Source organism: Mustela lutreola, chromosome 1, assembly GCF_030435805.1.
Source record: "Mustela lutreola isolate mMusLut2 chromosome 1, mMusLut2.pri, whole genome shotgun sequence".
Classification (NCBI taxonomy): Eukaryota; Metazoa; Chordata; class Mammalia; order Carnivora; family Mustelidae; genus Mustela; species Mustela lutreola.
The window spans coordinates 143744704-143759585 of record NC_081290.1 but is presented as its reverse complement, the minus strand read 5'-3'; the positions used below and the strand labels follow the sequence as shown (position 1 = coordinate 143759585).

The 14882-nt window shown below is 34.2% G+C and overlaps 1 protein-coding gene and 1 pseudogene across 1 annotated transcript in view; one reads left to right on the top strand and one right to left on the bottom strand.

The window, feature by feature from the left end:
- Positions 1–14882, bottom strand: part of IQCM (IQ motif containing M) — a 430351-nt gene that overhangs the window by 301763 nt on the left and 113706 nt on the right. The gene's annotated exons all lie outside the window — the stretch shown is intronic.
- On the top strand, positions 12237–12914 carry LOC131832546 (small ribosomal subunit protein eS1-like; annotated as a pseudogene).

Genomic DNA, 14882 nt, shown 5'->3' with positions numbered 1-14882 from the left:
TTTTCCTATATTTTCCCTATTTTTTTTAATTATGTCTACATTCTCAATATTCCTGCCATAACATCTTCCCTCTCTTCTTTTGATATCTATATATCTAGAGCAATATTACTTTTTATTTTTTTAAAGATTTAATTTATTTTAAAGAAAGAGTGCATGAGGGAGGGACAGCAGGAGAGGGAGAAAGAGAATCTCAGGTAGACTCCACACTGAGTTCAGGAGCCCAATGCTGGGCTCAATACCGAGACCCTAAGATCATGACCTAAGCCAAAATCAAGAGTCTGATGCTTAACCAACTGAGCCCACAGACGTCCTTCACCTTTTATATTCTTATAAATAATATAAGAAAAAGGGTTGAAATATATATATACTATACCAACACAGATCAAAAAAAGCTGACAAACCTTTTACTTCAATTTTCTATGTTCTGTTTTAAGTGTATGTCATTTATAACACAGAGTTGACTTTTTTTCCTACGCTCTAAAATTCTTTGACTTTTGGGATGCCTGAGTGACTCAGTCAGTTAAGCATCTACCCTCAGCTCAGGTCATGATTCCAGGGCCCTAGATGGAACCCTACATCAAGCTCCTTGCTCAGCAGAGACCCTGCTTCTCCCTCTACCTCTGTCCCTTCTCCTGCTTGTGGGTGCTCTCTCTCTCTCTTCTGTCAAAATAAATAAATAAATAAAATCTTTAATAAAATACTTTGACTTTTAACTGGAGTATCTCTTTTCATTTATTTTCAATGGGCAATATTTTTTTGTCTCCACCTAATTTTTGTTTCCTATTTTGTCACATTCCTTTTTTCCCTCTTCTTCCCTCATTTGTGCTAAGTACTTATCATTACATGATTTTTAACTCTCCACCACTTTGAATATTATACACTTTTGAAAATGATATTCTAGATATTAAAAATGCATACTTAACAAAAGCTTTATCCTTTTCTTAAACAAAATTTGCTAGAATGCTTTAACTTTTATGTTAATTTAAAGATAATAGAATATAATCACTAATATTTTAATTATATTTTCTAGATCTACTATACATTATTATTGCTATTGCACATCATAAGCTTATTTTCCTATAGATATTTATGACTTTTTAAATCTATATTTTTCCAGCACCCAGGTGGCTCAGTCAGTTAAGCATCTGCCTTGGGTTTAGGTCATGATCCCAGGGTCCTGGGATCTAGCCTCATGTCAGTGGCCTTGCTCAGCAGGGAGCCTGCTTCTCCTTCTGCCTTTACTCTCCTCCACTTATGTTCTCTCTCACTAGCTTGCTCTCTCTCAAATAAATAAAACAAAAAATCTTTAAAAAATAAAGAAATAAATCTATATTTTTCCCTTGAATTTCAGTTTTCCCTTTTCAGACTATCTTTCTTGTCCTTACACACATCTTTAGTATTTCCTTCAAGAGATTCAGTTGGTCATAAACACTCTGTTTTTGCTTATTTAATTATATCCTTATTGAACCTCTTTGTTTAAAAAATATTTTATTTATTTATTTGAGAGAGAGAGAGAGTGCACAGAGAGAGCAGGAGAAGCAGACTCTCCACTGAGCAGGGTCCCCGAACCAGGACTCCATCTCAGGACTGCAAGATCATGACACTCGATGCCAGAACCCTAAGATAATGACCTGAGCTGAAGGCAGATGCTTAACTCACTGAGTGACCCAGGCACCCCTCCATTTAACCTCTTGAAAGATATTTACTATGCCTATAGACTTTTAGACTCACGGGTATGGCTGTAAGCACACCGAGGTTATTATTCTACTATCTTCAGGTTTTCATTGTCATTGTTGAGTAATCAGTTATCTTACTGCTCTTGTTGTGGAAATAATTGGTTTCTCTCTTTTCCTTTTCTCTTTTTTACTTTCTGACTGGTTTTTTAAAACAATTTCTTTTTGTTTGGTTTCCTTTATCTTCGGTATGGTTTCAAAGTGTATATTTCTTTTTATCTATCCAACTTAGGATTTATTAAGCTTCTTAAATCTGAGGATTGGTGTCTTCCAACAGTTCTGGAATAATTTCAGCCACTATATCCCTTTAGCTGTTGCCTTTGCCATATTCCTAAGAGGTGACATGCACTCCTTCTTGGACCCTGAACACTGGTATATTAGATCTCTTCACAGTATTTTCATGGTATCACTCTTGCCTTCCCTTCTGTATTTTGCTACTTGTCCTTCTGTACTGAATTCTGGGTAATTTCTTCTAACATTTCTGTCAGTTCACTAGCTATCTCTTATGCTGCATCCAACATGCTATTGCATGTTATGGTTGCATCCAACCAAATATGTTCACTGGCAATACAGTCATTGTGTATCTCTTTTCTAGAATTTCTGATCTTCCTATTCCAAATTTATGGAATTTCTCATTTATTCCTTTTAAACACACTGGTATAACTGTTTTAATACCTGAATCTGTTAAATCCAAAATATAAGTCTCTTGCTATTGTTCTTTTTCTTCAATTGGTTCTTCTACCTTTTCTACTGTTTTCTTGTGTGATTAGCTGTTATTGACTCATTGACTGATTTTTAAGGGCAAGGTCTTTGTCCTCAAAAAAATAATTTAAGTTCCACTTAATCAGTAGGGTTTTGCATTTCCTTCTACCACTAGCCAGTTGGAAATCAACTTAAACTAAGTCATAACTTGAGGATCCCTCACTAAAGTAGACTGTGTGTACATGAGGCATAAATCTTGCAAGACCCTGTGGCCACAAATCAGAAAACTTTCTTTCATATTTTTCTTTTCTGTTTAGCAATGAGGCAACTTTTAAAAAGCCAAAACAAAGAAAAACAAAAAAAACAGTTCCTGTAATTGATGGGAAAGGAATGGGTTTCATTCTAATTTGCTCTTACCCTAGCTTAATGTGGGGAGGTTTTGTGTAAACATCTCCAGCAGAGACAGATTCTAAGCCTCGACACTGTCCTCCTTATCCACATGCTTGCTTTTCCCAACTGTGCAGCAACAACAATGCCTTCATGGCATAAACAGGTTTGGCATTCCAATATTCTGCTTCCCACTCTAGTTTTAGATGGTCAAAGAAAAACTGGCCTGGAACATTTCCCACTGCCTTTTTAGTTCTTCAGTGACTTTTTAATATAGTTTTCAAAACAAAATTTAGCTAACATATTTTATTATTTCAAAAGGGGCAATTTATCCAAATAATATTTCTTCCTCCCATTAACTGAAATAAGTGCCTCATCAGAATTGTCAAATTATTAAAATCAAAGTTTAATAGATCACATTTATCTAAAAACTTAAAAGAAGGGCCATTCCAATGTCCACATTTCCTTGCCTACATGGTAACATATTTTACAGTCTTATATACATATTTATCTGCCCATGAGTAGATAACTAACTAAGTAACATTGGACTATATTTACATCTACGATATTAATCACTGGCAGGTCTTCAAACATCTTTTTCTCAATTTAGAAATGATACAAATATAAACATGGTATTAAAATAAGGAAATCAATATATCTCAGTGGTTCAATATAACTGTCATAAAATACACAATATTTGTGTTTTTTAAGAATATTTTACAGTTGTTTCTTGACAACATTGTTTATCTGTTAAAAGATAGTGTTAGAACAATAAGCTAATCTATTGTCTACCAAAAGATACTACCCACTATGCTCTACATTGAATTGTGTCCCCCAAAAAGATATGCTGAATTCTAAGCCCCTGTATCTCAGAATATGACTGTTCTTTGGAAACAAAGATCATTGCAGATATAATTAGTTAGATTAAGATGAGGTCATATTGAAGTAGAGTGGGCCCTTAATCCAGTATGACTCATATCCTTTAAAAAAAAGGAGAAACACAGAGACATACAGAAGACATAAATATAAAATCAGAGACAAAGACTGGTAACTATGCTGCCACAGGACAAGTAGCACCTAGGGATATCACAAACTGGAGAATAAAAGAAAGACCTCAGAGGAAACATGACCCTACCAATACCTTGGTTTCAGATTTCTGGCCTCCAGAACTGTGAGACAATAAATTACTGTTGGTTTAAGTCATTTGGTTGGGGTAACTTGGTACAGCAACACTAACAAACTAATGAACTCTATAAAAATGTCATTGCACATTTAACATTTTATCAGTAACTTTTGAGGAAGTTATTAGACTATCATTTAACATAAAAGTACAGTAATAATATATTTTGTGTTAAAGATTAATGTATGGATTATAATTCTCTCAGGGAGGCTTCCTTGCTGGTATTTCCTTGAGCTCCTCAAAATATATCATATCTTCTGGTTTATAAATTGTGGAAAAAAATACAATCTTGGCCCCTTCTACTCTTGGAAATAGTCCAAAGCAATTAAAATTCCTTTAATGAAATCAGATGCCATCTAAAACCCAGAAGCACATTATGAGAGAACCTCCAAATACAGATGAAAATTATATGGAAGTGCAAGAAGAGGAAATTAAAGACACCACAGTTGCCAATCTCCTTTAATGCAGAGAATAGTTCTCCAATATAAGTAGCCACATCTTGGGGAGCAAACCTCTTTAGGAGGAAAAATGAAAATAAGGTGTTTATTCTGACAGCAGAAGTGCCCTGAACCATATTTTCAGGACATTAAGACTTTCAAGTCTTAAGAAGATGGGAAGGTGGAACTGACAGAATGAGGAAATACATAGATGAAGCAGATTTTCAGTACTCAACCTCCAGTTGAAATGGGGGTAAGGAAAGAAATTCAGCAATGTGAGCTGTCCTTCAGGGTACAAATAAAATAGCTAGGGAGAAGCAAAGGCTAAAAGAACTCATGCACACCACAGATCCGTATCATTAAAGGTATTTTCCATTAACCTAGAACACTGCTCTGGCCACTTCTATCTGCAACCTCCTACAAATGGCTGCTCCAGGAAGAATGCAGCCCACTCAAAGTGAGTCATCGTCATCGCCATCATCATCATCATCTATCATCATCATCTGGCATAAAAAATATATATAAACATCATCATCATCATCATCTAGCTTAAAATATATATAAAAATACTGCAGAAACAAATAAAATGGAAAAGGTATTTTTAAAAATAACACATGAATACCATGAGAAAAGTGTTTCCAGAGGGGAAAAAAAGGTGAATAATATTGCCACAACTAAGATAAACATTTTGACCAAACATACTGCCTAAGAAAGGTTTTGGAGGAAAAAAGATAATTACTTCTATTTAAAGAATACTCAAAAAAGAGATATAAAAGCTGAAGAAAGATTTGGAGACACAATAGAGATCATTGCTTGAGTTGATGGAGCCCAAAAAGAAATAAAGGGAAAAAATTAAATCATTTGGAGAAATGAAGACAGAGTATGGGGCACTGAAAATAGAACTAATAAAAGTGAACATGAAATATAAAAAAGAAAGTTTAAAAGGATTATAAGAGAAATGATAGACATGGGAAACAGGCAAAAGAAGAAAGGAAACAAAGTAATAGAATAAAAATATATTAAAAACATACTGAAGGACATACTTTATATCAGGGAAAAAATTGTCACAGCATGATGCTCACCAAAACATTGCTCAGAGATATTATAAGAATTCAGAAATAAAAAAATCCTTTGAATATCCAGACAAAAAGAACAATATATCTATAAAAAGCAAAGCTGCAAGCTAGAAGCCAGTAGAGAAATGTCTATAAAAAATAAGCATGACATAAGAATTTTATCCTAGCCTAGATGACATGATCAATAAGTAACTAATCAAAATTTTGAGAAGGAAAAGAAGTTAGTTGGTAAATGACCTACGTAGCCGATTTCCACATCTTTTATAGTCAAAGGGAATAAGTCTCATTTGGAATTAGTAAATCACTTTGTACAAAAAAAGTATGAATACCATTTTACTTCACCATGCATACTCTTTTTTAAAGTTTTTATTTAAATTCTTATACTGTTAACATACAGTGTAATATTAATCATCAGTGTACAATATAGTAATTCAACACTTCCATACAATACCCAGTGTTCATCGTAACAAGTGTCCTCCTTAATCCTCATCATCTATTTAAGCCATCTCCCCACCAAGCTCCACTCTGGTAACCATCAGTTTGTTCTCTATAGTTAAGGGTCTGTTTCTATTTTTTGCCCCTCCTTCTCTCTCTTTTTTTTTTCTCCTTTGTTCATTTCTTTTGTTTCTTAAATTCCACACATGAGTGAAATCATTATCATGTTTACCTATATACTAAGAAAAGGATATATCTGATAAAATTGGGTGGTGGATAAAGGAGACAAGAAGGAAGAATAGATAGATATATACACATTCCATTACTGTTCATGGGAAAGAGTCATAGTTATATATAATGAAAATATCTTTTCTGTGTTTGAAATACTAACTGCTATGGGAATTGACTTCCTGACACAAACAGGTAAAAAAGTATACACAAAATTTATTATAAATAGATGGTAATTAGAAGCACGTGATACTCTTCTAAGACTAGACAGATGAGTGGAACAGAATAAAACACAGCAAGAGACCTGTGCATATGTAGGCATTTAGATTATGAAAGAGGTGGTCCAGAGGACCACTGGGTAAAGAGAAGCTTTTCAATAAATATGTCTAGGACAACTGAGTGTCACTATGGCAGGGGAGGGTCGGGAGCATAGGGAAGGAATGAAACTGGACCCTTATCTCACACCTTGCACAAAAGTACACTTCAAGAACCTAAATATACACATAACCTAAATATAACCTAAATATAAACATAAAAACTATGATAATTTATTTTTTTTAAAGATTTATTTATTTATTTGACAGAGAGAGATTACAAGTAGGCAGAGAGGCAGACAGAGAGAGAGAGGAGGAAGCAGGCTCCCTGCCGAGCAGAGAGCCCGATGCGGGACTCGATCCCAGGACCCTGAGATCATGACCTGAGCCGAAGGCAGTGGCTTAACCCACTGAGCCACCCAGGCGCCCCAAAACTATGATAATTTAGAAGACATTAATGGACATTAATTTAATGAACTTTAGGTAGTAACAGTTTTACACTGAAGTTTACAAACAAGATACAAAAGGAAATAGTAATAAAGGAAACACTGATAAATTCAATTTCTATTTGTCATGGCACCATAAAAAAGAATATGAAGATAAACCATGGAGACAGGGAAATTTTTTTCAACACACGCAACTGACAAAGATGCGGTTTATGAAATTAAATGAGAAATTTTTAAAACTCAATAAGAAAAAGGCAATAACTCAAAAGAAAAATGAAAAAAGTAATCAAACAAGATTTTTTTAAAAGGAAATCCAAAGAGCCAAGAAGCATGTGTAAGAGTGTTCAATCTAATCAATAATCAGAGAAATGCAAATTTTTTTAAAAAATTTTAAAGATTCATTTATTTATTAGAGAGAGAGAGTGTGTGTGTGTGTGCACGCACTCACAGGGAGGGGAGGGGCAAATGGAAAGGAAAGGAGAGAGAGCAGAATCCCTGCTGAGCATGGAGCCTCCACACGGGCTTGATCCCAAGACCCTGAAACCACAACCTGAGCTGAAACTAAGAATCAGACCCTTAACCAAGTTCACCACAGGTACCCCAGTATTTAAAAATTTTTTAAATGTGGGGCAGCTGGGTGGTATAGTCAGTTAGGCATCCAACTCTTCATTTCAGCACAGGTCATGATCTCAACGTCATGGGATAGAGCCCCCAGTTGGACTCCATGCCCAGCACGGGGTCTGAATGAGATTCTCTACCCCTCTCCTTGCCCCTCCTGCTTGTGCACCTTCTTTCTCTATCTCTGTTTCTCCTTGCAATAAATAAATAAATATTTTTTTAAAAAATGTTTTTAAACACCGAATCCCAACTGATTGGCACAAATTTTACAATTTTAACGATTTCAAATGCTGAAGAGGATGTACAGCAATAAGATTGTTCATTCCTGGCAAGTATGAACATGAATTAGTACCAGCCTTGGAATACAGGCATTATAGAGAAGTTTAAGGTATATATAACCCATGAACCAGAAAATCTCTCCTTGGTATATACCCTAGAGAACCCTTTGCAGATGCACAACAGGAGACATACATAATAGTACCGATACAGCCCTAAAGTGAAAACAACTCAAATGGTATTCAGGTAGACTAAATATCAGTTGACATAGCTCTAAAATGGTATACTATACATTAGTGAAAATGAACAAGCTGCAGTAGTTTGTAACAGCATGGGAAATTTTTGCAAACAGTGTTGAGCAAAACAGGACATATGAAATATACACAGTACAAATTAATTTATATAAATGTTTTAAATAGACACAAAGAATCATCAGTCTGGGAGGTAATACTGGAGAGAAAAGCATGAAAATTGTTATCACAAAACCAAAGCTGGTGGTTAACACTGAGGGGTGAGTAAGTGTTCCAATTAGGAAGAGACCAGGTGGGGATGGGGTAACTAAATCTATAAAATAGAATATTGTCAGCAATATTCTGTTTCACATTTCACGTTTATAACTATATCTATAAAATGTAGATATAATTACAGATATAGATATAATTATATTTCACATTTATAACTGTATCTATAAAATAGAATATTGCTGGCAATATTCTATTTAATGATCTATGTAGTGCTCACACAGGGTTAACTTTATAATTATCTACCACATCATACGAGATTTTCATTTATTCATTGGTCTCTCTCAGTCTATCATAGTGGTTTTTATTTGCAATATATTGTTATGCTCTCTTGAGTATGGGAACACTTGCTGGGTGAGGGCATGTCCTCAGGTGTGCAGACTGCACTCATTCACCAGATGCTCCCTGACCTACAAACACAAATGGGACAGAGGGTATCTGCAGTCACTAGGCTGGCACATGGGAGTGGTTGGTCAAGACTCCATCCTGGAGGTGAAGGACAGGTAGGGAAACAGGAGGTGGGACCACTTGTGAACTCAGATTTCAAGCTTCTCATGCTTATTCTATTATCCTATCGGACTCACTTACAAAACCACAAATTTAAAGGTAAGTTCTTAAGAAGTTCAAGAGGGCAACCACAGAGCATTAATCCCCAGAGCTGATTCTATTCTGAGGATGGAGTTCTGTGTGACAGCAGGGTCACATGCCCATGAAGCCAACCCCTTACTATACATGTATGTTTTTTGAACATCTCTGCATATGTGTTGTATTGTGTATGTGTATGTGTGAATGGAGGAAAGAAGAGATTATGCTTCTATTTGTTACTGCAAGTTCCTGAGCCATGGACGAGGTCTGAGCAGAAGGGAAATGAGAAGATCTGAAGTGATTATGCCATTAACTTTTTAAACTATCAAACTGAAGCTTATTTACCAAAATGTTCACACATATGAATGTAGGCTTGCATGTTTAAAGGATGTTTTATAAATTAAATATTAAATATTTATAATTATAAGATCATGGGCAATTAATTCCACAGCATGCTAAGCAATTTAACATAATTGTCCTCAGCTATAATCTTGATGCCAAGAACCTCCTACTCTGATTCTAGTTTCTCTCTTTCCACTCACTTTAACTGAAAAAATGTAATGTTTGGTGAGGCAGTTTATAAGATCTAAAAGAAGTGGATAGATTATGTCATCTAATGTATGACAATTCAGATTTCCAAAGGGAAATAGGATGGAAGGAAACCAAATAGGTGTTCTACCTTTGTTACCCTCATTTAATTCTATCACAATAATACTGAAAGGCACATACAAGTATCTCATTTCTACGAAAAGAACAGTGAGGTTGGAAAGGCTAAATATACTTACCAAAATCATCCATCTAGTAAGTAGATATATATAGTCTGATTAGACTACTAACTTGTGTAACCTAAATTTGCTACCTTTTTTCTTCTTTTTCTTCAAGCATTTTTTGTCCATTTACTATATGCCAAGCATGAGAGACTGACGTCCACTAGAACCCAAAATCCAAGGCTGTGTTCTTAGTGCAGTAATGTGTGGCTATGTGCATTTGAAATGTGGCCAGTATGAACTGATCTGTGCTGTATTTTAAATCATACACCAGATTTCAAAGATGATAAGAAAATAAAAGGAATATAAAATATACTAATAATCTTTCAAATTGATTACATATAAATGATAAATTTTATATATATCAGGTTAAAGTAAATGTGTTTAAAATTTATTTCATCTGTCTCTTACTGAATGTGGCTACCAGAAAATTCAAATGACAAGTATGTCTCACATTTTATTTCTATTGTACATCATTGGTCTAAAGATGCCCTTTCAATCTTGCTTCAAGATATACAAATGAATTACCTACTTGTGATCATTAAATGTTATATTTCAAGATTATTTTGAATAAGAAATATCTGTAATCCACTATGTAATATATCTTCCTGCCACCATCAATATTTATAGACAATATATTTAATCTCTTAAAATTTCAGAAATTAGCTTAACTGAAATTAACTAAACCCTGTTGGTTTTCCTTTTCCGGATAGAGCACACAATAAACAGAGAGAGATACCTGGATTCAAGACACAAGTATTCTTGTAATGGAATGAAAAGAGCTTTTTCACATTCCTCAAGCATCTCTTAGAGATTTGCTGAACATTTTTAATATCATAGTATGTATTTCTCCCAGCATGAAAATTTTTTATTATTTAGAATTGGGCACATTAAAAATACTTTTTAGATTTTCCTAAGAAGATGAGGCAAGGTACATTTTCAGGCAGTAAAACACTTCTATTTTTATGAAATGTCTATTAAGGTGAACAGTGGGAAATAATGTAAGAAAGTTATCTTTCCTAATATGTTGTTACATACTGAAACAGCAATACAAGCTAATTTATAATTTATAATTCAACATAAAGGCTAACTCTCTAAAACTGTACATGATGTAGTAACATTATTGATAAATGTAAGACTGGTGGAAAATGTACTTCTAAAAATACATACAATAGTGAGAAACACCATATTTAGATTATATGGGAAAAACTCAAAATCACACAAACTCAAAATCACAAAAACTCAAAAATTACACAAATTGACACTACCCTTTAGTTCATAACATTTTATGTACTACAAAATACGCATAAGCCCACCCTATATTGAATCACTCTGTTTTATCATGAAATATAGTCTTAAAATATCAAATGTTAGGGGAACCTGGCTGGCTCACTCAGTGAAACATGAAACTCTTGATCTCGGGGTCATGAGTTCAAGCCCCATGTTGGGTGTAGTGTTTACTTAAAAAGAAAAAAAAGATAATGAAGAAATCATCCCAATTTTGTATGTCATAGATATAATAGATACAAAAATAGTCATAGATACATATAAGACAATATGAACATATATAAAGCAATACAGTAAAATAGTATAAGAACTAGAAATAAGAAACCTGATACTTGTGAGATTTGAGCTCCTTGCAAACTTCTTAATATTTAGTTTCTTCATCTAAACAATGGGAAATATTAGATCAACTATGCCTGAATATCCCATGAGAATCAAGGACACGACATGTAAAAAGAAGCTTATTACCAATAAGGAATGATACAAATTATATTATTATATTAAGAACATGTCCTCTGCCCATTTCTTGATTGGATTATTTGTTTTTTGGGTGTTGAGTTTGCTAAGTTCTTTATAGATTCTGGACACTAGTCCTTTATCTGATATGTCGTTTGCAAATATCTTCTCCCATTCTGTCAGTTGTCTTTTGATTTTGTTAACTGTTTCCTTTGCTGTGCAAAAGCTTTTGATCTTGATGAAATCCCAATAGTTCATTTTTGCCCTTGCTTCCCTTGCCTTTGGCGTTGTTCCTAGGAAGATGTTCTAGTATTTTATTATAAGCACCTATCCTTCAGTTAATGTTTTTAGAAGCCACTGATGGAAAAAATAAAATAAAAATGTTTTAAATATCTTAAGTTTCAGCTTTTTCAAATAATTCTTGGAATCACCTTGGTACAAAATAATAACTGACATTACATCAATAAATGAAAATATGTATGAGAAGGTACTTGATGATCACAGTAGAACTGGGGGAGATAGGTGACCACAGAATCAAAAAGGCAAGAAACAATAGTCTAAATATACACAAGGCAAGCATCATCTCCCTCCCTCTATACCTCTATACCTATTATAATATAGTGGATTCATGAAAAAAACAAACAAACAAACAAACAATCTATTTAGAACATTTAGAACTTATTAACTTAGGGCAAGAACAAGCACCTTATGAAAGACAGCAAAAACGGAACCAAGAAGAAAGTCATTGATCCATTTTCTAAGAAATATTGTATGATAGAAAAACACCAGCTATGGTCAGTATAAGAAATATTGGAAAAACACTACTCATAAGAACTCAAGGAACACAAATCCCATCTGATGGCCTCAAGGGTCATGTTTTTGAAGTGACCCTTGATCTGTGGAATGATGAAGCTGCATTTCAAAAATTCAAGCTAATTATTGAAGATGTTCAGGGCAAAAACTACCTGACTGATTTCCATGGCAAGGATCTTACCCACAACAAAATGTGCTCCATGGTCAGAAAATGGCAGACCATGACTGAAGTTCATGTTGATGTCAAGACAATTAATTTTGTTTCATCTATCTCATGTTGGTTTTACCAAAAACAAACTAACTAACTAACAATGAGATTCATTAGACCTCTTACACTCAGCACCAACAGGACCTCCAAATTCAGAAAAAGATGATGAAAATCCATGACCTTAGAGGAGTAGACAAATGACTTGAAAGAAATGGTCAATAAGTTGATTCCAGACAGCATCAGAAAAGACACAGAGAAGACTGTTCAGTCTACTTTTCCACTCCAGGATGTCAGAAAAGTAAAAATGCTCAAGAAGCCCAAGTTTGAATTGGGAAAGCTCATGGAGCCTTACAGTGAAGGCAGTAGTTCTGGAAAAACTACTGGGGATGATAACAGTGCTAAAGTTGAATGAGCTGATAGATATGAGCCACCAGTCCAAGAATCTGTTTAAAATTCAGACATTTAGTGGTGACCAAAAAAATTTTATTTGAGATATTTAAAAAAAAGGATTTATTATTTTTAAACATCTATTTTCCACTTCTACAATGAGTTGAAAATACCTCCCTACCCCTCTTCCTTCCTAACTTCAGCTAGCTTCACATAGTGTGAGAAGGCGGGAACAAAGAACATGGCTTTCCCTTCTCTGATAAACTGAGTGCTGTGATCTGAATTGTGTTCCCCCCATATTCATATATTCAAATACCCCCAAGGTGACAGTATTTGGAGATGGTGCCTTTGGCAATTAGGTTTAGATGAGGTCACAAGGCTGGGACCCTCATGATGAGAATAGTGACCCCATTAAGTTCAACCAGAGAGATCTCTTTCTGTGTGCTTTCAGAAAAGTCCATATGACAAAACAGACAGAAGGCGGCTGTCTGCAAGCCATCAGAACCTGAACATGCAGACACCTGATCTCAGGCTTTTAGCCTCCAGAACTGTGAGAAAATATTTCTGCTGTTTTAGCCACACAATCTATGGTATTTTGTTACAGTAACCCAAGCAAACTAGTACCTGAATAACCTCTGATGAAGTAGGCAGGTGAAGAAGCTCTGGAGTGTTTGATGCACTGGTACATGGTTGAGAATTCCCTTCTAATTGTTGAGAGAAAATGAAATTGATGCTTATGTCCAATTAATGAAAGAAAAGTATTATATTAGACTTAGCTAGAAAAAAATTTAAGTATTGCCATTAAGTTTTAAAAAGATGCAAAGGAACAAAATTGGAAGAAAATAAATTGGAAGACATGTTAAGCATGTCTGTGAGAGGGTAGTGGCATTAATGGACAAGATTTTTCTTCTTTTTTTTTTTTTCCAAATTGTTCTTTAATACAGTCCTATGTATTTTTATAATAGAAAAAAAAATGAAAACTAACATTTAGCCAGTGATTGCAACACAATGAGAGTCTAATGGCAAGGGTTTTGTTTATTTTAAGCTATCTTTACAGAGGAACAAAAGCTATTTATAAAACATATTTTGAGTTCATAAATGTCTACATTTCTCTTGGCTCTTTTTAAAAGGGAAGTGCTGTTCTCCTAAAACTCATTCCTTGTATTGAGAGAAGATTCTTTCACAGTAACTGAGAATAATAATACCATATGTAAAATATTTAGAAAATGTTCATTGTGGGACACAAGGGTGGCTCAGTCAGTTAAGTGTCTACATTCAGTTCACTTCATGATCACAGAGTCCTTAGATCGAGTCCTACTTTGGGCTCGTTGCTTCTCCTCCCTCTGCCACTCCCCTTGCTTATGTCCTTGCTCTCTCTCTCTCTCTCTGACAAATAAATAAATAAAATCTTCTAAATAATGTTCACAGTAATGAATAAATGCTGAAGGAAAACCAAATAATAAATATTAGGATCTCAAAGAAAATGTTCACTCAGAGCTGACCAACATGAAGAGCGGGAAAATACAATGATGAATAGAAATTCAGGAAATAGAAAAGCTAAGAGTTGTTTCTTAAATAATAATAATAATAATAATAATAATAAATAACATAGACAGACTTTTAGCACAAATGACCCAAGAGAAAAAGGAAGGGAAGGTAGTAGAGAGAAAGCCTAAATAATTAATATAGAAATTAAAAAGGAGACATCAGTATAAATGTTGTTATAGACAACACTTTTGACAATTTAGACATATTTCTGTAAACATAACTTACAAAATCTGACAAAAGAAGAAAATAGTTTCATCAGTCTTAATTTTATTAAAGACATTTAATCTGTGATTTTAAAATTCCATATAAAGAAATCTTCAGACCAGGTAGCATCAATACAAATATTCCTCCAACGTTTAAGAAAAAAAAAATGCCACAATTTTACAAACTTTTCCAGACAAATGAACAAAGAGGGAATCATTTCCAACTTACTGTATAATATCATTACCTCACTGCCAAATTCTGACAAGAACATTATAAA